Genomic DNA, 22,602 nt, shown 5'->3' with positions numbered 1-22,602 from the left:
GTCATTAATGCCATTTGTGGATATATCTTTAGAATGTGAGCCAAACTCACATTTACTCAAGGAACATCACAGATCAGGCTGGGATTAAACCCCAGAATAAACCTTTTTATCCTATTAAGCTTGTTCAACTTCCTCTTTTTCTACATAAGTTGGAATATTATTAATATTCTCCAGGAATCACTGCTGAAACTTTGACTCAGTTGAATGTACTTCAAATGTGTAAATTACCTTCAATACCTTTTAGGAAATTTTGAGTTGAATAGGGCAAGTTCAGCAGTTATGAATTGGGAAGTAAGAAAAACATAGTTTTTGAAACCTGAAGTTTCTGCCTGCTTATTCCTATAGTCTCTTCATTTTATAATACCATGGGTAGGTAAGGGATTTGTGAATGATAATAAATGTGCAACTAAATAGCTACATCCATGCCAAAGACATCAAGCAAATCTGTTATGTATCTTCTCTGAGTTTTTATTTTCATGCTTCCTATACAGGTAAATTTTAAATATATGTGAAATAGAAATCCATGTGTCATATAAGATATGATCTAATTAATTAATAAAATAGTTATAATATCTGTATTCCCCAAAGTAGGTTTTATATTAGGATGTAAGTACACTACTATAACTTCTTTTAGTTAAACCATGTAATGACCCTGAAAATACACAGACCACTCACCCAGATGTAGGAGAAAAACTGACTGACAGGCCCACTCTTGACAGTCTACATCATGCCATGTCCTCTTTCACCACTCTCCTGCAGCCAGGCAGTAACCAGGGCAAAGTACCAATTCAGATCCCTAGAATCACCCAAGAGCCCCATCCTTCAATAGGCTTCCCAACAATTTGACAGTAGTAGTCCCTTCCTCTTCAACTGTTTCCATTCGACCTTATTCCAGAGACTAAGTGTTGTTGCAATTGTCTTAATTCCTTTATCTTCTAAAGAAGATAAGAACCCTGGTTATAGCCTTTCTTTAGAGTTTCCTTTTCCTCTTCCCTTTAAATATTTTTTTACTTATACATCCATGTTGTCAGTTCTTCTTGGACTCATAATCTGACAGGTTTGCTCTGTGTGTGACATTGAGTTTTATGTTTACATTATATTTTATTTACAAGTAGGATTTCACAAAATGGAAAGAAAGAAGTTTGAAACATTCTTCAAATTTACTGAATATATTTTCATCAAATGTAATACAAATCATCACATACTATACAAAGAGAAAGAAAAAATAAATAAGCTACTGAATGTTTTAAATCCTTAAAATGATAAGCATATCTCCCTTCTAGGTTGGGCTTAGTTGTTTGATTTTTAATTACAAACCTGCTGTTTTAGAATCAGTAAAACCGAGATCTAATGTTTTCATTGTAAATAGATGTTTTCTCAATATGGATAGGAATAATAAAAATTCAATTACTTGTAGCTAATGTCTTGGCAAATAACAATTTTAATCTCAAAAGTTATACTAATAAAATACCTTGCCTTGTTTATTTACAAATGTGTGCTTACATGTTTGACAGCCAAAGAAGAAAGATAAATGGTAAGGTATACATTTTGTACATCTACTTTAGTTCAGAGGCCCTTGGGAAAAACAGTGAATAAATCCCTAATGTATTAGTGACAATTTGATTTTATTATTGGCTTTCCTAATTTTAAAAATAGCAACTTTTGAAGAACTAGCTAACTTATTTTTAGCACTATTTTGAAGCAAGTGAGAGGTTTTTAAGTGAGCTTCTGAAGGATGGAAAATCGAGAAGTTCAGGAACTTCTCAAGGTCATATCTAAAAAAAAAAAGAGTCCAGGTAAATTCAATCTGTAGTAACTGCACAGCTAGGCTAATTGACGAGTCTGATTGCTTAAATGCCTTTGGCTTTCTGAAATAACTTATAGAGTTTGCACAATTATGCTTGGAAAACTGGATTTTTCCCTTTCATTAATTTACAGAACTTGAAAAAACATTAACTAAGTTATACCAGGCTAAGTTTTAGAACTCTAAATTTCTTGGATTTTATCCACTTTTATAATGTCATTCTGACTATTTAAACATAGAGGTTCTGTTTTTGACATCTGTGTTATGGCAATACTATTAGCAAAATAGCCTATGCAAAGTTGATGAGAACTTGGACAAACATTTTTAAAACTAAAGCCTTTTAAGTAGTTACCATGCCACCAAGAAGCTTCCACTCATCTGACAATCACTGAAGATTGATAGGTGTGTATGAGTGTGTGTGTGTGTGTGTGTGTGTGTGTGTGTGTGTGTGTATGTGTTACTTACATGTGGTCTGGAAAATGCTACTGAGGACTTCCTCGTGTATTTGCTATTAGTTTTCTTCTTGCCAATCATTTCAAATGTTGCAGTGCAGTATTTTATGAAACTATATAAAATTATTTGTATCTTTCACAGTGTGCTTCATACCTCTCCCTTTATCTGTCTATCTATCTATCTATCTATCTATCTATCTATCTATCTATCTATTACTTAAAAATAGACATAAGTTCATTTCTAGTTCATTTTTAGATGAGAATGGAAACAGTTTCTTACTACTGAATTTTAACACTGGTCTTGAATAAGAGCTAAATAAGGTGTTTTTAACATTTGTTCAGTATTCTTTGAAATCCTTAAGTTTCTATAACATTCACAGGCTTATTTTTGAAATAAAATGTTACACCTGTTACTGTTGTATTAATTAAGAAGTATTTTATAATTGCTAGCTTAGTTTCAAGTTGTTTGTCTCTATTATAATATGTTTTTTAAGGAAAGAGGAAAAGGAAGAAATAAAAAAAAGTAGTAAAGGAAAATGAGAGAGGGGAAGGGGAGGGAGAGGGGGAGGAGGAGGGAGAGGGAGAGAGGGAGGGGGAGGGAGAGGGAGGAGAGGAGGAAGGCCTGCAAGTAGTCAGACTGGCTGTGGTGTCTCCTAGGCCTATAATCCTAGCATACAGGAGAAGACATGTGAGACATACAAAGGTCACCATCATCTGATTAGAGTTAGGGTGACTAGCTTAAACTCTAGGGGATCTTGTTTCAAAATTATACATGGCAAAACAAAATAGACTAGGAAGAAAATTCTCAGTACTTTAGGGTGTCAATGAGGTAGGGACTCACAATTCTCTTACCTCATCACTCCTATTTCCAGTGACACTTAGTATCTCTCTGTGACTTCATGATATTAATCACTGTAGTCAAACATATAAGTTTAGACATTGAAGTGGGGTTCCATACCTTACATTTCTGCTTGTATTCTTCTCTATTGCTTTCAGTCCACTCATGACATGTTGTTAGCACCCATTCACCTAATGTCAACATTTGGATTCAAGTAAACTTTATTGATAAAATACTAATACAGACTTTAATATTACATTGTTTTGAATATTACCTATGGGTTAATTATTATACTGATATGGCTTTTAAACATTTTATGTCTTTCCTAAGTGTAATGAATTTCATTTATATGAATCTCATTATTTTACTATGAAAAATTTAGTAGCACTTATTGTACTTAAGATATCTTAACAGTAGATATTTCTTGTCTTACTTTCTGATATCTAATTCTATTTCACTGATACTTTCTTCTTTACTAACTATCCCTACTATTTTACATTTAAAGAGATTTTGTTTGTTTGCTTTTGCTTTGAGACAGCTTCTTACTTTACAACTCAGGGTTGTCTAGGATTGATAGGAATCCTCCTACTGTAATCCCTGGAGATTACAGATGGAAGCTACCTTGATTGCCTAAGAGGTTTTGTTTTTTTTTTTAATTGAATACAATGCAATATGATTACATCTACACAACACTACATTCTCCAATTAAATTCCCTCCAATATGACACTCAACACGTACCTCACCGTCATTCCATCCCTCTGCCGTGCCTCTCTCACATAACTCACTAAGGTCGTAACTACATGGTAAGACCCTATTGCTGGATAGACCACATAGTTTTGCTACAGGACATAGAGAAATCAGCCTGAATTCCACGTGAAAATGTCTTCCCTACTGGCTATATTTCTTAGTGCCAGAAGGTAATATGCAGGCTGATAGGGGAGAAGAGACATCAGTGGTCTTACCCAGTACTACAAATAACCGCCCCGCCCCCCCCCCCCCCGGAAGGAGAAGTTTGTCAACTGCTTCAATACTGACATAGCTGCTATGGAATGATTCATCCTCATCACATTCTGATTATTCTGACTTTCTGTGTGAAGTGCACCATGGAAAATTAACAGTGGACACATGCTCAAAAGAGAATTATATTCCCTTTCCTAGTGAAAGAAAGATGAAATTTCAAGACCTGTAAGTCATATATAAAGTACTCAGAAATTGCTGGTTGTTTGTGAGTCTAGAGGCTGCCTGGGGCTGAGAAAAAAGAAAAGCAAACCTGGGTATGCCCCGTAGTTAAAATATTCCTGGGAACAGCTTAACCTTAAAGATAAAGAGGAATGTGAGGACATAACAGGGCTGTCTAAACTGAGTCAACAATTCACAGAACTCTGACAACCTGCACGTACATGTAATTTTTCTGCTGATGTTTGAATAAGCCAATAGTGTGTTGATATGCTGAATTCCACATCCTTAAGACCCTTAACCCATAAAAACTCCTAGCCTCGTGGCCATCATCCATTATCTCCTGTGTGGTATGCATGTCAGCCCGGAGCTCCATAATTAAATGACCTCATGTAATTACATCAAGATGGTCCTTCACGATTTTTTGGGTGCACGCCGAATCGGGTATTGAGTTGGGGTTTCCCCACTAGGTTCTATCACTAGCAACTAACCATTGAGAGTAGTTCCACCAATAAGGGACATGGCATGAAGAACACCCTTATTATCTATGCTCAGATTAGGCTTGCTGTGTTTTCAGCAAGTCTTGTGCAAGTAGCAACACATGAGCTCCTCTCAGTTCATGAGTGTAATAGTTATGTCATCCTTAGGAGACAGAATTTCCTAGCACTCTTCTTCACCCTTAAGACCTTCCATTCTTTCTACTTCCTCTTCAACAGGGTTTCCACAGCTTTGGCCAAGCTTGGAGGGGCACAAGTGTTAACTTCTATGCTCCATTCAGGCCTGAGTCCTCAGTCTGTGATTCTCTGCACTTTGACCAGAAGCATCTCATCTTTCATTAATTACTTCACATGGAAAGAAAAGTTGATCTGACAAAGTTTAAGAACAGTCTGTATCTATGAGTTTATTTAGAAGGTATTTTTGGGGGGAGGGGGGTTGAGACAGTGTTTCTCTGTGTAGCCCTGGCTGTCCTGTAACTCACTCTGTAAACTGGTCTCAAACTCAGAAATTCTCCTGCCTCTGCCTCCCAAGTGCTGGGATTAAAGGTGTGTGCCACCAGGCCCGACTTTAGAAGGTAATTTTAATGAAATGGAAACGTCTAGTTCTTTGGAAAGTTAGTTCTATCAAATAATGTTTTGCTGGGGCACACAGGTGAAAGAAGGTCTTGTAAAGCAAATGCATGAAAGACTCTTTTCCTGAAGCAGATACAGGTGAAAGGATGTTTTGATATAGCAAACATGTGAAAGGACCTGGAATGAAGGAGTATGAATATGATCCCATAGACAGTGGGAGATGAGCACGGAGCCTTGGTTTGGTTTGCTCTGCCTTGTTATTCTTCACTAAAGACACACATATATTGGTTCTCCTTACATAGCACTGTTAAATTGTGATAACTCTGCCATTGAGAGAAACTTGCCAAGAACTGCTTGTGAGGTTCCTGAGGCAGCTTTCTGCTCCTGCAGCCTCATCCCAGGCCAGGTGGTGAGGCTGTTGGTTTCTTCAGGATTGACTTACAGGTGCTTAATGTCTGATGTCTCCTTGTTGAAAGGACTGGACTACAGCTGCTGGTTCTTGTCTGGTAGCTACATGCTTTGAGGACTGGTCTGTGGCTGCTGAATCATATATGGTATTTGATATGGAACTGAACTGCTGACAAAGAAGATCAATCTTGTCCCAAAGAAATATTGCTGAACTGCTCCACTTCCCCTGTATCCTAATAACTTTTTTCCCACTACCTCTGCTGGGTGGTGGGCTAGATGAGAGGATGAGTCCTCTAAAAAGCTCTAAAAGTAGGTTCCCAAAAATGTATGTACAACTTGACAACTCTGACAATTAGCAAAATTACCATACCACATTTTACTCTAGGATATAGATTACAGTATTAAGGATGAAATTTCTTCTTGCAAAGACAAACCAAAAACAGATCAGAAACCAGTGATTCACTTACAACAATCATGTCGATATTTTATTGTATCTATAAACCTATAGCTACCTTTCTCTTGGATAATGGTTATTAAATTATGCAGTGCCCAGGTCCAAATCAGACCATTGACGTGTTTTCTCCCTGAGCATCCTCCAAAACAGCATGAAACCTATGTAGAAGAGAGGCATTTCTAGGCGAGATAGAGATTAAATTTCTAGAAAGTTCTTTGCAAAAGTGGGTGGTATTTTCAGCAGAATCATCTTTACCATATAGATATGGTAAGGAAATAAGGAGAGTGGTAATCTGTGTGGTTTTGGAGCCTTCCTCATATGGCCTGACGAATAAATTATAGGGAGGCATCTTGTGCCTCGCCTTGTGATAGTCATTGAATAAATGTGTCTGCATAGGCTCATGAATACAGAACAAGTTCTCAAGCTCATTTAATCTTTTTAAACATATTTTGAGATTAGCTTACTAATTAGCTGGTTCCTATCAAGTTTTTTCATGTGTACTTAGTTTTGGTTTACCCAACTATTATTTATTATACTTATTGTCCACTGCCCTCACCTCCAGTTAATCCTTTAATCTCCCATATCTTTCACATAGCAAATATTATACAACACATAAAATTTATTTATATTCTTTTTGCCTAGCCCTCTTTTTTTGGTTTTATTTCCTGACACACCTGCTCCCATCACTGTTTAAGGCTTTCCACACTTAGCCAATATCTCTACTTTGTAGCTGTTTAAAGCAAACTATATTGATTTCATGAAATCAGATTCCCCTTACTTTGCATTGGAGAAGCCAAATCATAAAAAGTACTATCATGGGTGTAAAGTCCTAGTTTTGGTAAAGACATCAGAAATCAACTCTTAGAGCACAATTGCTTCTATAGCTGCCAATTGACACCACATTATCACAGGAACACTATGATATGGGCAGTGATACATAAACACCTGCGTCTCCAGGACACTGAGGGGAAATAAAACCTGCACTTTATTCCGTTCTCATATAAGTTATCAGCTACTAGAACCAATATATAGAGAAACACATCAAGAACTTAGTTTCAAAGAACTGTGAGGAAACAAATTTTAAGTTTACCAAACTCTGTCAATTAAAACACTGCTTGAAAGAAATTTTTGCAGAATATTTTTCAGCCTGTGTATGAGGAAGGGTACTATGTTACATCCTGTACTAGCTGAACACAGCAAGAAGACCTATACAAGGATGAGACAAAATGGTTAATTTTAAATTGAATAACTGTTGTCTTAAATGCAGACTTTAATTAATATTAGGAACAAGTTCACTTGTTTATTCTTTAAACCTTTTTATTAATTTTTCATATATTATTTTTGGATCATATATTTTCACTCCCTCAGCGCTTCCCCAATTTCCCCAACTTTCCTGTAGAATTCATATTCTTTCCCTCTTTTATCCTCTCTCAGAAACAAAAACAAAAAGACAAAAAACCAAAACAAACATGCCAGTATAACCCCAAAATACAAAGAGTATGAAATTTGTTTTTGTTGTTATTTGTTTGTTTGGGCTACCCACTTTTTTGCATGACACTTGCCTTGAAGACAGCCTATTTTCCTCTTCCCAACAGTTATTGATTACAAATAGTTTCTTTGTTGAGAATGATATTTTGTGTACACTTATCATCTCATTACTAGGATTTTTGCATATTTTGAAACTCTGAAGAACTTGTGGAGTCTTTGTGAGCTCATGTTTATCAGACCTGTTATGTTTAGATAGTGTTCTTGCCTTGAAGTTATCCACCAACTCTGGCTCATTCTGTTTTCAGTTCTTCATAGACTTTTGAGCCTTGAGAGGAAGGTTTTTGAAAGAGGCTGAGTGCTCCTAAGTCCTTCACTTTCTGCACATTGTCCTGTTGAAAATATGTGTTAATAACCATCTACTGCAAGAAGTTTCTTCCTTGAGGGTTTAGTGATACTCTGATCTATGAGTATAGCAATATGCCACTAGGCATCATTTTATTGCTACTCTCTTTTGCAAAATAGTAGTTTTTTTTTTCTTTAAGGCCCATAACCTAGCTAGTTTCTGTTTGTTTTATTTTTTATTTACTAATATACTTCTTTACAATCCAGCCATTGACTCCCTTTCGGTTCCCCATAATTTGTCCATCCTGTTCCTCCTTCCCCTGTCTCCAAGAGGATGCTCCCTCCAATACCAGGCACCCCCTTCCCTGGAGACTCAAGGCCCTGGAGGATTAGACTCATTTTCTACTGAGGCCAGACCAGGCAGTCCTCTGCTATGGATGTGCCAGGGGCCTCGGACCAGTGCTTATAGGCTACATGGTTGGTGGCTGAGCTTCTGGGAGGTGCCAGGGGTCCTGTCAATTTAATATTGCTGGCCATCCTAGGGGGTCACTCTTCAATTCAGCTTCTTTAATCCTTCAGCTTATTCAACCATAGGGGCCCCCAACTTCAGTCCAATCGTTGGATGTAAGTATCTGCATCTGTCTCAGTCAGCTGTTGGGTAGACCTCTCAGAGAGTAGCCATGCTAATCCCCAGTCTGTAAGCACATCACAGCATCAGCAATAGGGTCAGACTTTAGTCCTCCCTGCCCCATGAGATGGATCTCAAGTTGGGCTGGTCACTGGATTACCTTTCCTTCAGTCTCTTTTCCTTTTTTGTTCCTGCAGTTCTTTTAGACAGTAACAATTCTGGGTCAAAAATTTTGACTTTGGGTTTGTAAAACCATCCCCACTTGGGGACTCTTTCTATCTACTGGAAGTGGACTCTTCAAGTTCCCTCTCTCCACTGTTGGGCATTTTGGCCATGGTCACCTCCAGTAAGCACTGAGAATTTTTCACCTTGCAAGTCTCTCACACTTTCAAAGGGGTCCGCATCACAACCACCCATCCTTGAGGCTACATATTTCCGTTCATTCTGCTGACCCTATATGCTTCTTTCCTGTCTTCCTTTATACCTGATTCTGCTGATTTTTCCCCCCGCACCCTACCCTCTCCCACCCAGGTCCCACCCTGCCTGTGCCTTCTGTGATTATTTTCTTCCCCACTTCTGAGTGTGATTGAAGCATCCTCACTTGGGCCCTCTCTTTGTTAACATTTTTGAGTTCTGTGGATTGTATCGTGGATATTTTGTGCATTTGTGGCTAATATCCACTGATTAGTGATTTCATACCATGCATGGACTTTTGGGTCAGAGATACCTTACTTTTTATTCAATTTCTCTTCTATTAGATTCATAGTATCTAGTTTTATGTCTAGGTCCTTGATCCACTTGGATTAGAGCTTTGTGCAAGGTGACAAATATGGATCTATTTTCATTTTTCTACTTACAGACTTCCAGTTAGTCCAGCACCATTTATTGAAGATGCTTTTGCCCCTGTGTACGTTTTGTTGCTTCATTGTCAAAGGTCAAATGTCCATAAGTGTATGGGTTTATATTGGGTCTGCAACTCTATGCCACTGTTTTATCTCTGTGTTTCTGTACCAATACCATGGAGTTTTTATCACTAAGCTCTGTAGTACAGCATAAGGTCAGGGATGGTGATTCCCATCGAAGTTATTTCATTCTTGAGAATTAGTTTCACTATCCTGGGTATTTTTTACTTGTCTATATGAAATTAAAAATTGCTCTTTCCATGTCTTTGAAGAATTGTGTTTTAATTTTGAAGTGGATTGCATTGCATCTGTAGATTGTTTTTGGTAAGTGTTAATCCTATTGGTCCATGAGTATGGGAGATCTTTCCATCTTCTGAAGTTTTCTTTGATTAATTTCTTCAGAGACCTTGGAGTTCTTTTCACACAGATCTTTCTATTGTTATGTGAGAGCTACCTCAAGATATTTTATATTATTTTTGACTATTGTGAAGGGTATTGTTTGTCTATTTTCTTTCTCAGCCCATTTATCATTTGTATAAAAGAAGGCTCCTGATTTGTTTAAGTTAATTGAACTTCCAACCACTTTGCTGAAGTTGTTGATCAGCTGTGGAAGTTCTCTGGTAGAATTTTTGGGGTTGCTTATGTATACTATCTTATCATCTGCAAATAGTAATACCTTGACTTCTGCTTTGCCAATTTGTATCCCCTTTAATCTTTTGTTGTCTAATTTCTTTAGCTAGAACTTTGAGCTATATTGAATAGATATAGAGGAAGGGGCACCCTTGTCTTGCCCCTGCATTTAGTAGGATTGCTTCAAGATCTCTCCCTTTAAATACTGGCTGTTGCTATACTGTATACTGCTTTTATTATGTTTAAATATGGGCTTTGAAGTACTCATCTCTTCAATACTTTTAACATGAAGGAGTATCGAATTTCGTCAAAAGCTTTTTTTCAGCATCTAATAAGGTAAACATGTGTTTTTTTTTTCTTTTGAATTTGTTTATATAATTGATTGCATATTAAGCCATCCATGTGTTCCTGGGATGAATCCTATTTGATCATAGTGAATGATGACTTTGATCTGTTCTTGGATTCAGTTTGTGAGAGTTGTATTGAGTATTTTTGCCTCAATATTCATAAGGGAAATTGGTCTAAAATTCTCTTCATTGTTGAGTCTTTTGTAATTTATGTATCAGCATAACTGTGTCTTCATATAATGAATTATGTAGTATTCTTTTTTTACTATTTTATGGAATAGTTTGAGGAGTATTGGTATTATTCTTTTAAGGTCAGGAAGTATTTTGCTCTAAAACCACCTGACCCTTTCTTTCTTTCTTTCTTTCTTTCTTTCTTTCTTTCTTTCTTTCTTTCTTTCTTTCTTTCTTTCTTTCTTTTTTTCTTTTTCTTTCTCCTTTTTTCCTTAGGGGTAATCAGACTGTATAAATAGTTTACTTACTCTTCATTTAACTTGAGTACCTGGTATCTGTTTAGAAAATCATCCATGATAAACAGTCTACTAAAAGTCCAGTTGTTCTAGTTGTTCACCAGTTGTTCGGTAGTTTGTTTATTTTCATAATGTGAGTACATAATTGGTGTATTCTTTCCATTGGTTGTTTTTAAATCTTCAATTTTTTCATGAATATAATTTTCAAATACTAACTATATTTTCTCTATTTACTTTTATTTTCAAAACTACTGGTTTGATATAGCAAATGACATTTAGATTGCCTGAGACATCACATATGTATGATATAATAAGCCCATGAACTTCTGAACTTGATCTTAGCTGCCTTTCTTTTGCACCATATCCATGAGAAAATGGTGAAGGATGCCTGGTTTATCATCTTCTTTCTGGACACTAATTCTCCTGTAGGTTATGTTTTGGACATTGAGGATTAGAGGTTTTGCTACTGTTGAAGGAACAGTAATTTCAGCTTGTAAGTGAGCCATCTCCAATCCACCTTCATCATAGTCTCCTTTAGATCCTTAAAGTTTCTAGCTTGAATAGGGCCCTATTTATACCTTTCAGTTCCTCCTGGCTCTTGGTACACATAACATGCAAAGTCTTGTCCAGTTAATATGGAGGTATAGGGGGAAGTGCATCTTCTACATCCTAGAAGTGAAAAACATTCATTTGATTGATTTGGGTGGGGTGGTGGTAGAGGTATATCAGTCCTTATTTTTCCTAATTAGAAGCATATACATTCTCTAAGGCAAAACTGTATTCTGGCAATTCATATCAGCTTCACTAGGCAATCTTTGAAAATCTAATCTGTGGTTACTCTCGAAGTAAGAGTTTGGCATACTACGTAAATAGTCACAGAATCTCGTAACTTCTGTGGCCCTAGATACCACATGTGCCACGAATGCTGCTGGCTTATCCCCAGTCCAGATCCTTAGCCTCAGGCATTTGTTTGAAAGAAACATTACCTGGAAACTTTTCCTTTCATTCTTAAAACTCATAGCACAAAATGCTAGGTTCTGAAACATTGTTATGTATTGACTATATCCTGTACTTACATAATATAGATATTTCTAGATATCCTTCTTATTTCTGCCTACTGCATAAATACATTTTTCTACAAAGTCCTTTCATATACTTCCATAAAGGTCTTTTTTCAAGGAAACTGATGATACAAATTTTAACACATTCTTGTTTAGTCTGTACTGAACATTTTTACAATTCATGAAGAACAATTGAGTTTGAAGCTGTGATAAGTCTTTGTTGTGCTATGTGCTTTTTTCCTGTGGGCTAACTTTACCTTCCACCCTCTATTGCATAGAAGGGATCTGAGGAGGCCATTGTTTGTTGTGGGTTCACATTTGTTTTGATGAGCCTGTTGTTATAATTATTGCATTTTATCCTTTCTACGTAATTGAGATCCACCTCTGCTGACCTTTTTTTTTTTCATTGTTTATCTTCTAATCATCTCACATCCAAATGAGGGTGTTAGCATGGTTGTCTGAGGTTTTCTTTCTTTTGTCTCTTGAGTAGTCTCCCTTTTATGGCACTCTGCTGCTGAATCCCTCTCTTCAATCAGTTTCTTAGATATCTAAGAAGTGTAACTCATAGATCATATTTATTTACTGGAAACTGTTCGTTAAAGAAGCCATAGCAAAACTGCTTTATGGTTTTCAGATTATTTTTGAATTCAGGTTATTTAAAGAATACTTCACTAATCCCCCTATAAACCTCTTAATATCTGATTTTATATAAGTATACATGCTGCAAAAATATAAGTCCATATCTTATATACACAGTCATAAATCACAGGTTGCCTATTTATAACTGAATTTTGTAATCTTTTCTAGTTTAAATTATAAAAGTTGTATTACTAGGCCCAACAACATTCTTCTGTGATATTTCATTGTTTGACACTCTTATGAGAATGCCTGAACAAATGTAAGTAAAGAATGTGGAATCTGGCTAGCAACATGGCATGCCAAGTTGCTAACAATTTTTTTAAAATTCATATTTTTCTTATTGTTCATAATAGGATAGAATTATACTTTTACTTCTTACTGGTAGACATTATAGTTGGTAACAAATTTGTGTATGTTTATTGCAAAAATATAATCTGATTTTCTGAGCAACGTTCATTAATTTTACTTGGGTGTAGAACGCATACTTTAGTCAAGATCAATTAGTGCCACCTACCAATGGAGACAAATGTCTGGCCATCGAAGTGTAATTTTTACAAAATGTACTTTGTATGACTGTACAGCTTAAGCTTTGTTGATAAGTTTTTATTAATAATTACTTATGAATTTCTATGTTATTCTCATGGAAGTTCCCTTAAATACAATATCATTTGGTCAGGCATGTCTTGAGTTTCCTGAACAAGGTGACCTTATTGGTGTGCATTCTATAAACTATGCCTGATTCAGTGAGAGCAGTGTTTGTGTGGTTTGTGGGCTGACTCCTGAATCCCTACTTTTCTATTCAGTAGCAGTTAGGACAATAAGCCAAAATCAGAAATGGTGATACCTTGCCATAAATTATGTGACAAGAGGGATAGGAAATTCATTTGTGTCAAAAGCCTGGGTTTTCAGAGCTGGAGAGATGGCTCAGAGGTTAAGAGCACTGGCTGTTCTTCAAGAGATCCTGAGCTCAATTTCTAGCAACTACATGGTGACTGATAACCATCTAGAAAGTTAACCTTGAGATCTGGTTCCCTTTTCTGGCCTGCAGGCAAATATGCAAACAGAATGCTGTTGTAAGACTCCAGGGAGCCTTAGCTTTCTGGAGATCCTGTGAATAAAACACATGAAGCTGGGATTGATGCAAAAAGCAAGAGGAATCTATTGTTCCTGTGCACCAGGTTCGTCCCAGACCCAAAGGAGAGGCAGTGGCCCCCAGCACCCAACTGGTGAGTTTTTATATGGTTTCCAGGGGTAGAATAGAGCATCAGCAACGAGGCACAATATGATTGGCAGAGCAGTGCACCATTTAAACTGGTCTTTAGGGAATGAGTTGACAAGGACATCCCTTGTCTGAAGGTGAGCAACAGTCAGTCCTGTGGAATGTGTCCCCATCTGTAGGTCAGTTCCCACCCTGTGGTCTGAGAAATGTTAATTAGCCTCTCTCTTCCGGAGGGGCAAGTGTTTCAGGACCTTACCAACATTCCTAAGCTGATCTTTTCACTGTAAGTTTAATAAATTAATAAATCAGGGTTTCCTAGGTGATTTTGGGTCCCTGTTGGTCATGTGCAACAGCTTGAAGAGCCAAGTTGTGATGTTCCTTGGAATTCCCATAATGACACACTCAGACATGCCTAGAAACAACCAGAAAAGTGGCCAGAGAGCTCCATTTATACAATGAACAGGGCATTACTGGCTAATGCTGCAGGATGTTTGATCACACTTGAACCCCAAGACTGTGTTTCCTACTGAAAATTCCTTGCTGTGGTGTAACTCACCCCTAGCACAGAGCTTTAAACCAAGAGCTGTCTGTTTATTGTAAACAAAGGCTATCTCGTTCTTTTGTTGTGCCTCAATCCTAGCACACAACTTTATTCCAAATGTAAATAATGTCAACCACTAGTCAGTAGGCAGAGCAAGTAACCAGCTGACAGGGAAAAAATATAAGTAAACAGAAAGGGGTTTTTTTGAACAAAGGGTATTTAAGACAACATACAGGAGGAGAAAGGACTAAATCATCAACCACAGAGGACACATGCAGTGACCTATTACTCTAGGTGAATATGTAGCAGAGAATGGCCTTGTTGGACATCAATGGGAGGAGAGACCCTTGGTCCTGTGAAGACTTGATGCCCCAGTACAGGGAAATGCCAGCACCAGGAAGATGAGCAGGGTGAGAGGGATGAGATAGGGGGTTTTGAAAGGGGAAACCATGAAAGAGGATAACATTTGAAATGTAAATAAAGAAAATACCTAATTAAAAATATACCTAAGATGAAAAAAAGAAAATTAAAAAACATTTAAAAAAAAGAAATGTAAGTAAAAAATATCTAATTTTAAAAAGAAGAACATTGGATAGTAAAGACTTGTATAACAGTTGAGAAAATTAATGAAAAACATAAAGGGAGAAGAGGAAAAAAAAAAGAATGTTTCCCTTCTAGATGTAAGCAGAATAGGATGGTCTGTTGGGTGTTTTCCTATGTCTCTGAATTTAAGGTCACTCTACAGAGCAAGATTCGGAACAAACAAGCATAGACAGTGAAGGAGTTGGAAAACAGAGCTACTGATAATGTAATAGAACAAGAGGGCCATGTTCCAGTTTCTGCAAGTTGCAGAACTAGGCAGCTTCAGCCATGTGTCTCTGGCTTTATAGTCAAGAGGAGCAAGAAACTACTGGGACAGATGATTGATGCTGGTTGGCTGTAGCTAAGAAATTAGTGGTGATTAAGAAGAAACCAGCATCACTGAGGTGATATCTTCTGGGAAGTGTTTTCTGAGAGCACAAAGAAGCAATGTTCCAGAGATAGCCAAGGTTGTACCTTGTGGTGCAGCTGTACTTGGCAATGTGTAAGAGTCACCCTGTTGATACTGGTATTAAAGGCATGAAGGGGTCATAAAGAGCAGCTGAGGCATGGCACTATCAGAAGCCATAGAAGGCCATTGGTGGAGAGGTAGCCTCCATTGCAATTGCTCTGGACTGAAGGGATAATGCTTGGCACTATGAAGAGAGCCTATGAGATGTTATTGCTGAGGCCTAGTTGTAACTGAAGATCCCAGTGTATTGGAGATGCCAGTACCATGTGATGATCACTAAGAACAGCAGCAAGAGTAGAGAAGATCAACCTAAGCTTAGAATGCCACAGAGTGCAGAGCTGGAGAAGTGAAGCAAGCCCATTGGAGGAGCCCAAAAGTTCATGTGTGGAAGGAGCTATATCACTGAAGTTTCCTTGGAGAATCAAGATTTTTGAGATGCCAGAGCCACAGGCTAATCGCAGAAGAAAGCTGATAACAGGGAGTAGAACCAGCCCAGGAAAAAGAAGTTTACAGTAAACAAAGATGAAAATGCCTTTGGGGATTTGAAGACCACTTTGATATAAGACAAGGAGATGTTTGTAATTTGCCCAGCTCATTTGCTGTCATGCTTTGAGGATTCCAGTTAAGTGATTGGATGAATCTCAGTAGAGAGTTTGAACGTTGGACTTTTAACATGGACAATACTATAGACTATGGGAATTTAGAAGTTGGACTAAATGTATGTTTTTATTTTGCTAAGGCTAAATATGGCCCCCACAGATTTATGTGTTAGGACAAGCCTATGGAGGTTAGGGAGTAGAATGAAATGGTTTATAAATACTCATTCCAGGGAGTGGTGCTATTTGGACATGTGGCCTTGTTGGAATAGGTGTATCATTGTGGGTGGTGGCTTTAATATCCTAGCTCTAGCTCCCTGGAGGCTTTGACTCTGCTAGCAGCCTTCAGATTAAGAGGCAGAACTCTCAGCTCCTCCCACACCTTGCCTGCCTGGATGGTGACATGTTGCAGCCTTGATAATACTGGACTGTACTTCTGAAGCTGTAAGTAGCTCCAATTACACATTGTCATTTATAGGATTTGCCTTGGTCATGGTGTCTGTTCACAGCAGCAAAAGCCTAACTGAGACAGTGGGATGGTTGTTTCAATATGCTAGTCTTAGAGAATATCACTATTAAGAGGTGAGGCCATGCTAAATTAGATTTGGCCTTGGTGGAAGAAATGTGTCACTGTGGGGGTGGGAATTGAGACCCTTCTCCAAGCTACCAATGACAAAAGCTTCTCCTGTTTGAATTCAGAAGAGGATACACATTCTTACCTCTTCAAATGCTATGACTATCTAGACCTATGAACCAATAAGCCAGGCCCAATTCACAATTGTTTTTTTATTAAAGTTGCTTTGGTCATGCTGTCTCTGTAGAACAATAGAAACCCTGAGTCAGACTTTGCCAACAGGAGTGAGATATTGACATAATAGGCCTGGCCATGTGTTTTTTTGGAGGAATGTGGATTTGGGGACTTTTGATTTGGCAAGTGGTGCAATGCATTAAGGGTGCCTTTGGCCCATCCTACAAGAAATATGGAAGAAATTGGTACTGAGGGTGACTTAAAGTGATGCAAAAGGTTTTATAGTAGGAAGATATCAGTATGTGGCCTAGAAACTGTTTGAGTGGTATTTTGGTGAAGAATCTGGCTGCTTTTGCCATTATATGAAGAGACTTAGGAGGCAGAGTCTAGCATGAAGAGAGTCAGAAAAATTGCATGACAACTGAAGTCTAACAAGAGCCCAGTATAGACTTTGTACTCTGGTTCACTCTCATGAAAGTGTTTTGATGAAGTTTACAAAGCTCATAAAGGAAAAATACAAAATATGAGGAGCAAGACTTAAAGGAGCACTAAGAAGTGAAATGGAGCTGGATCTTGTGTGGAAGGAGATAAGCAGCTTAAGGGAGTGATGATCTCAGGGCAAGATTCCAACTAGCTAATCTCATTGTTATTGCACGTAAACTAGCAATAGTTATGTGATATTCAGCAGTATTACCTGGTTATAGTTTTTATTTGTACTTTTATTTGTACTTTTAATGTGGAATGAACTACTATCTGGGAATGGAGGGTCATCTTGTGATCCAGAACTTGAGGCTGAATGCACTGGCTTTTGATTTATATCTTGAAGAACCATGGCCATGAGATGCTTAAGGAGATCTCCAAATTCAAGACCAATCTAGAACAGAGAGAGTTGCAGGTAGAGAAAAGCTTAGAGCCGGGTATGGTAGACCATGCCATTTATCCCAGCATTCAGAAGACAGAGCCCTGAAGATCTCTGAGTTCAAGGTCAGTAGACAGAGCAATTTCCAGGACTACCAAGCTTAGGCAGTGAGTGAAATCATTAAAAATGGAGATTTGGTGATGATGTAATAGAACAAGGGGGCATTTTCCAGCCCCAGCAAGAAGCAGAACTTGGCAGCCTCAGCCACTTGGCTCTGATTTTACAGTCAAGAGTAGAGGGGGATACTGGAACAGTTGATTCTGCATAGCAGGAGCTTAGAAATTTGCAGTGGTTACGAAGAGACCAGCAGAGTAGACCCTCTGGCATCACTTACATACACTATCATATCATGTGCAAATAGCTGTCCTTTGACTTCTTCTTTCCCATTTGCATCCCCCTGATCCTCTTTAGGTGTCCTATTGCTTATTAATTTAATGCTGTCTATTGGTTTGTTATTTATTGCTTTTATTTTTTTAATTTTTAAAATTATTTTTTATTATTTTTTTATCAGAACAGTTTATTGACGATATAGCATGTAATGACCCAGTCCCTAAATATACAACATCAAGCAGGGAGTCCTGTCTACAGATGGTTAATCAAGGGCACCCCACGGGCGGGCAACTCCTGGTGCAGCTGCTGGAAGATCATGGCACAATGGTTCCTCTCCTGGGTCTTGCCAAGAGCATGGTACAGCCTGGCCTGGAATTAAGCAGCATCCCTGATGCGCTCTCTGCAGTCGACTTGTGCAAAGTAGTTCTTGGCTTCAGTGAGTTTCTGAATGGCCGCTTCCAGACCTTCTGCTCTCTTTACTGGGTCATAGGACGCTGCCGAAGCCACTTGGCACTTGGACACTAAGAACAAGCACGACCTTTGTCCAGGAGAGCCCCGTCAGCTAGGATGGGCTCGATAGCCATGTGAAGAAGGGTTAAGGCCTGTTCTGGGATTCTAAGGATGAGCTAGGCATAAGCCAAGTTGAGCACAGTTTCGAAGGCCAAGTACTGTAATCCGTATTCTTTGGAGAGGGCCAGAGCTTCCAGGAGCACAGGCATGGCAATAGTCGGGGACGAAAGAGCGCCAATACAGCTCTGTCACTGACAGGAGGACACTGATGACTATTTCTATATTCTTTAACTTCTGACAGTACGTCAGCAACTTCTGCAGAAGCTTGTGTGCCTCTGTCATTTGGTTCTGAGCTTGCAGTACGACTGCTTTCCTGTATACACCTTCTATGTCATTAAGCACTGTGATTCCTGTAACAAGTGAATCAGCCCAATGAATTTGCCTTCATTCAGTGCTCTGTCAAACTGTATTTTTTGATCCCACAGCATCCATTTCTGGGCGTGTTGACTGTTAGGTGGAAATCTGTCTTTCAAGTGCTTTAATACTTCACCAGCAGCCACGAAACAGCTCTGTTTTGCATGGAACTCTGTAAGATGCCAGAGAGCAAAGGCAAAGGACTCAGTATTGTTCTGATGCACGCCCGCATTCAGCAACTCCAGTCTGTTCATGCTCAGCAACATCTGGGCTTGATGCAGTGCCATGGTGCTGCGGCCGTACAGCCTCCAGATGTCTGTTTTCTGTGCAAACCGGATATCGATAAGTTTCCACAAGCTGTGTTTCCAGTGCAGGAGGTCAGAGTCCTTTAGGGCATCCATCAGTCTGTTGGCCTTTTTCCCAGCAATACCTCCGTGTTCAAATCGTTTTCAGCTCAACGCACAGCCTCCTGCATTATTTTGACCACGTGATTCTCAGTGGTGCAGAGGGAAAAAGTAATGGGGAAGAAGGTTCTGGCGGGAGCCTGAGATATGCTGCTCTCAAACTGGCTGCCCTGCACTGCCTCTTCTGTCACCATCAACAGGCAGAGCTCGCCCTGCAGGAGGCAATTAGGATTGCCCAGGAGTCCAAGGATCGCGTGTGTCTGCAGCACTGTTTGAGATGGCTTTATGTGCTGGGGCAGAAGAGAGCCCATAGCTATGTTCTGTTGGAGCACTCTGTGAAGAATGCAGTACATTTTGGGTTATTTATTGCTTTTATTATGTTTAGGATGTATCTTGTATCCTTCTATTCTGGAGGACTTTTAACAAGAAGTTGTGTAGGGTTTTTCAGCATCCAAAAGATGATAATTTTTTTACTTATTTTTATTTTATTTATTTTTTCTCTTTTGGTGGATTGAGTTGATGGGCTTTGCTATCTATCAACACCTGAATCCCTGAAATGAAGCCTACTTGAACATCCTAGATGGTGTCTTTGATGTGTTCTTGGATTCTGTGTGTGATATTTGAATGTTCATGATGGAACTTCTTCTCTGAATCCCTTTCCATGTTGTGTGTTTGTGTGATTTAATTACCAGGTTGCTTGTGGCCTCAGAGAAGGAGTTTGGCCATGATCATTCTGTTTCTATTTAGTTGAGTATTTAGAGGACTATTGGTATTAGGTCTTCATTAAAAGTCTTGGAGAATTCTGCACTTAAAGCATGTGGCCCTGGCTTTGTTTTTTTTTGGGGGGGGCAGTGAATGACTTTTGATGACTTTTTCTTTTCTCTTAGGGAATATAGAATCATTTAGTTACTTTTCTAGATCTAGATTAACCTTTGGTAATTGGTGTCTATCTAGAATTTCAACAATTTCATATTGATTTCTTTTCAGTATTTTAGAGTATAGGCTTTTGAAGCCAGACCTAATGATTTTTTGAAGTTCCTCAGTGTTCATTGTTATGTCCCTCTTTTCATTTCTGATTTTGGTAATTTGGGTATTGTCTCTTTGCCTTTTAGTTCATTTGGGAAAGGGGTTGTCTATCTTGTTGATTTTCTCAAAGAGCCAGCTCTTGAATTCCTTGACTCTTTTAAATATCCTCTTTGTTTCTCATTGATTGATTTGATTTCTGTTTTATTTCCTGCCATCCAGTCCTACCAAACTCTCAATGGGATGAGACTTTGCCTCACCTTGGGAACTGAAGCATGTAATAAACAAAGCTCTTGCTGTTCTCTGTGGTGGGTGATGCACATGACAGCCTCACTGCAAACCCTGCATAGCCAGGTTTAAGGGTGTATTGAATTAGCCCACTTTGTCAGTGTTACCTGCAAGGTGCCATGACACATTAACCAAAGTCAGTACACACCTCCACTATATTTTTCACTTCGGTCTTTCCAGTCATATTGGAAAATATTATAATGCGTTCATGAATGCACACACACAAACACACACACACACACACACACATACACACACACACACACACACACAGAGAAAGAGAGAGAGAGAGAGAGAGAGAGAGAGAGAGAGAGAGAGAGAGAGAGAGAGAGGAAGAGAGAGAGAGACACACAGACCAACAGAGACAGAGAGACAAAGTGACAGACAGGTAGAAAGAACTTGTGGAAGATCTGTTCCTTCTACTCTTTTATTTGCTAAGAAGGAACCTGTGTTTCTAGGATTGATACCAAGGATGAATACCAGTTGATGCATCTCATTAGCTGATCATCTCAACCAAAACATTTCATGAGTTTTATCTATATTTATGTTCTATGTGATGTTTGTGTTTGTGAGTGTATGTGTGTGTGTGTGTGTGTGTGTGTGGTTTATTGAAATTGTGAACATTCTTTGCAACCTTAGAATAATGTGTAAATTAACAAAAAGACAGTACAAATGGAATCCCTGGAGGAAGCTGGGGGTGGGTAGCTTGGAGGTTAGAGTGACTTGCAGCCCCTCTAGAGACTTTCTTTTCATTGTATGTTACAACTCAAATGCAATACTGCTCGGTATTTTATTTTTCTTCTGCTATAGCCCCCAGACTAGAGATGAACCTACTACATTGTGAATGCTGGCAAATACTCTACAACTGTATTACATCCCAGGGCTGGAACCCAACTCATCTTCTGCAACAATTACAGGCAGGCTGGATGAAGACACTCAACCTACACTGTAGCCATCTCATGAATGGTTCATGAGAATGGCTTCCAAAATGATTTCAAGACTGAGAATGTTTAGCTATCTGGGAGAGAAAATAAGGAGACTCAGTCTACACTGTACATTAAGGACTGTTTATTCTGTTAAAGGCTGACATAGATTATTGACTCATGTCACATGTGAAAGTAAATAAAAATCCAGGTTAATGTATGCATCTGGTAGGATTTACCAAACACACCACCATACATGAGTGGACTTAGAAAGACCCAGGCCCCTCAGGGTTCTAAGGTATTCAAGGAGTCCCCACAAATACAATAGTAACATGCTAGTGTAGTCTAAATTTTCTCTCACTGGTCTCACCTTAGTTCTAGTGTACTGCTGAGTGGGGCATTGGGCTATGCACACACAGGCTGGTCTCCAGTTGAGCTGTGGTCTGAACCCCAGAAGGGTGATAATTCACCTACATGATATGGTAGACATGCCCTCTTGCTCCTGGAACTCTGGCTCCTGCCTAAGTTACCACCCCCCACAGCACCCACATGGGAAGCATTACTAGAAGTAAAGTAGGCAATTTTCCAAGCTTCTTACCTTCAGTCTCAACTCCTCCCCAGTTACCTAGCAACAGTAAAGAATGAATATAAGGGTGGCTGCTTGGCTCCACCTCTCTCTCTCACTTCTTGCTCTCACCCTCTCTCCTCTCTGTCTTCTCCTACCCTGTCTCCTCTCATCTCAATCTCTCCTTCTTACTCTCTCTTTCTCTCTAGCCTTCTCCTGTCTCTCTCTCTTGCTCTCTCTTCTCTCCCTTCTATCTTTCCCATGCCTTTCTATAATAAAGCTCTAAAATCATAGATTGTCTCTGTTCATCAAGGCTACACTCACTCTCAATAGACTGGGAAACTCTCTTTCCTCATCCCTCTCT

The 22,602-nt window shown here is 38.8% G+C and overlaps 1 long non-coding RNA gene and 1 pseudogene across 2 annotated transcripts in view; one reads left to right on the top strand and one right to left on the bottom strand.

Annotated features, from left to right (window-relative positions):
• Gm32266 overlaps positions 1–22,094 on the top strand; it is a 47,902-nt gene extending 25,808 nt beyond the window's left edge. For both annotated transcript variants that reach the window (XR_001784776.1, XR_001784777.1), the window contains 2 exons: positions 13,756–13,933; positions 21,561–22,094. This is a non-coding gene — a long non-coding RNA (predicted gene, 32266). The remainder of the gene's footprint in view (positions 1–13,755; positions 13,934–21,560) is intronic.
• On the bottom strand, positions 18,367–19,460 carry Gm3321 (predicted gene 3321; annotated as a pseudogene).
• Positions 22,095–22,602: the final 508 nt, after the last annotated feature.

Source organism: Mus musculus, chromosome 5 (genome assembly GCF_000001635.26).
Source record: "Mus musculus strain C57BL/6J chromosome 5, GRCm38.p6 C57BL/6J".
NCBI lineage: Eukaryota > Metazoa > Chordata > Mammalia > Rodentia > Muridae > Mus > Mus musculus.
Note: the sequence above shows the minus strand (reverse complement) of the source record. Positions and strands in the feature narration are given on the sequence as shown.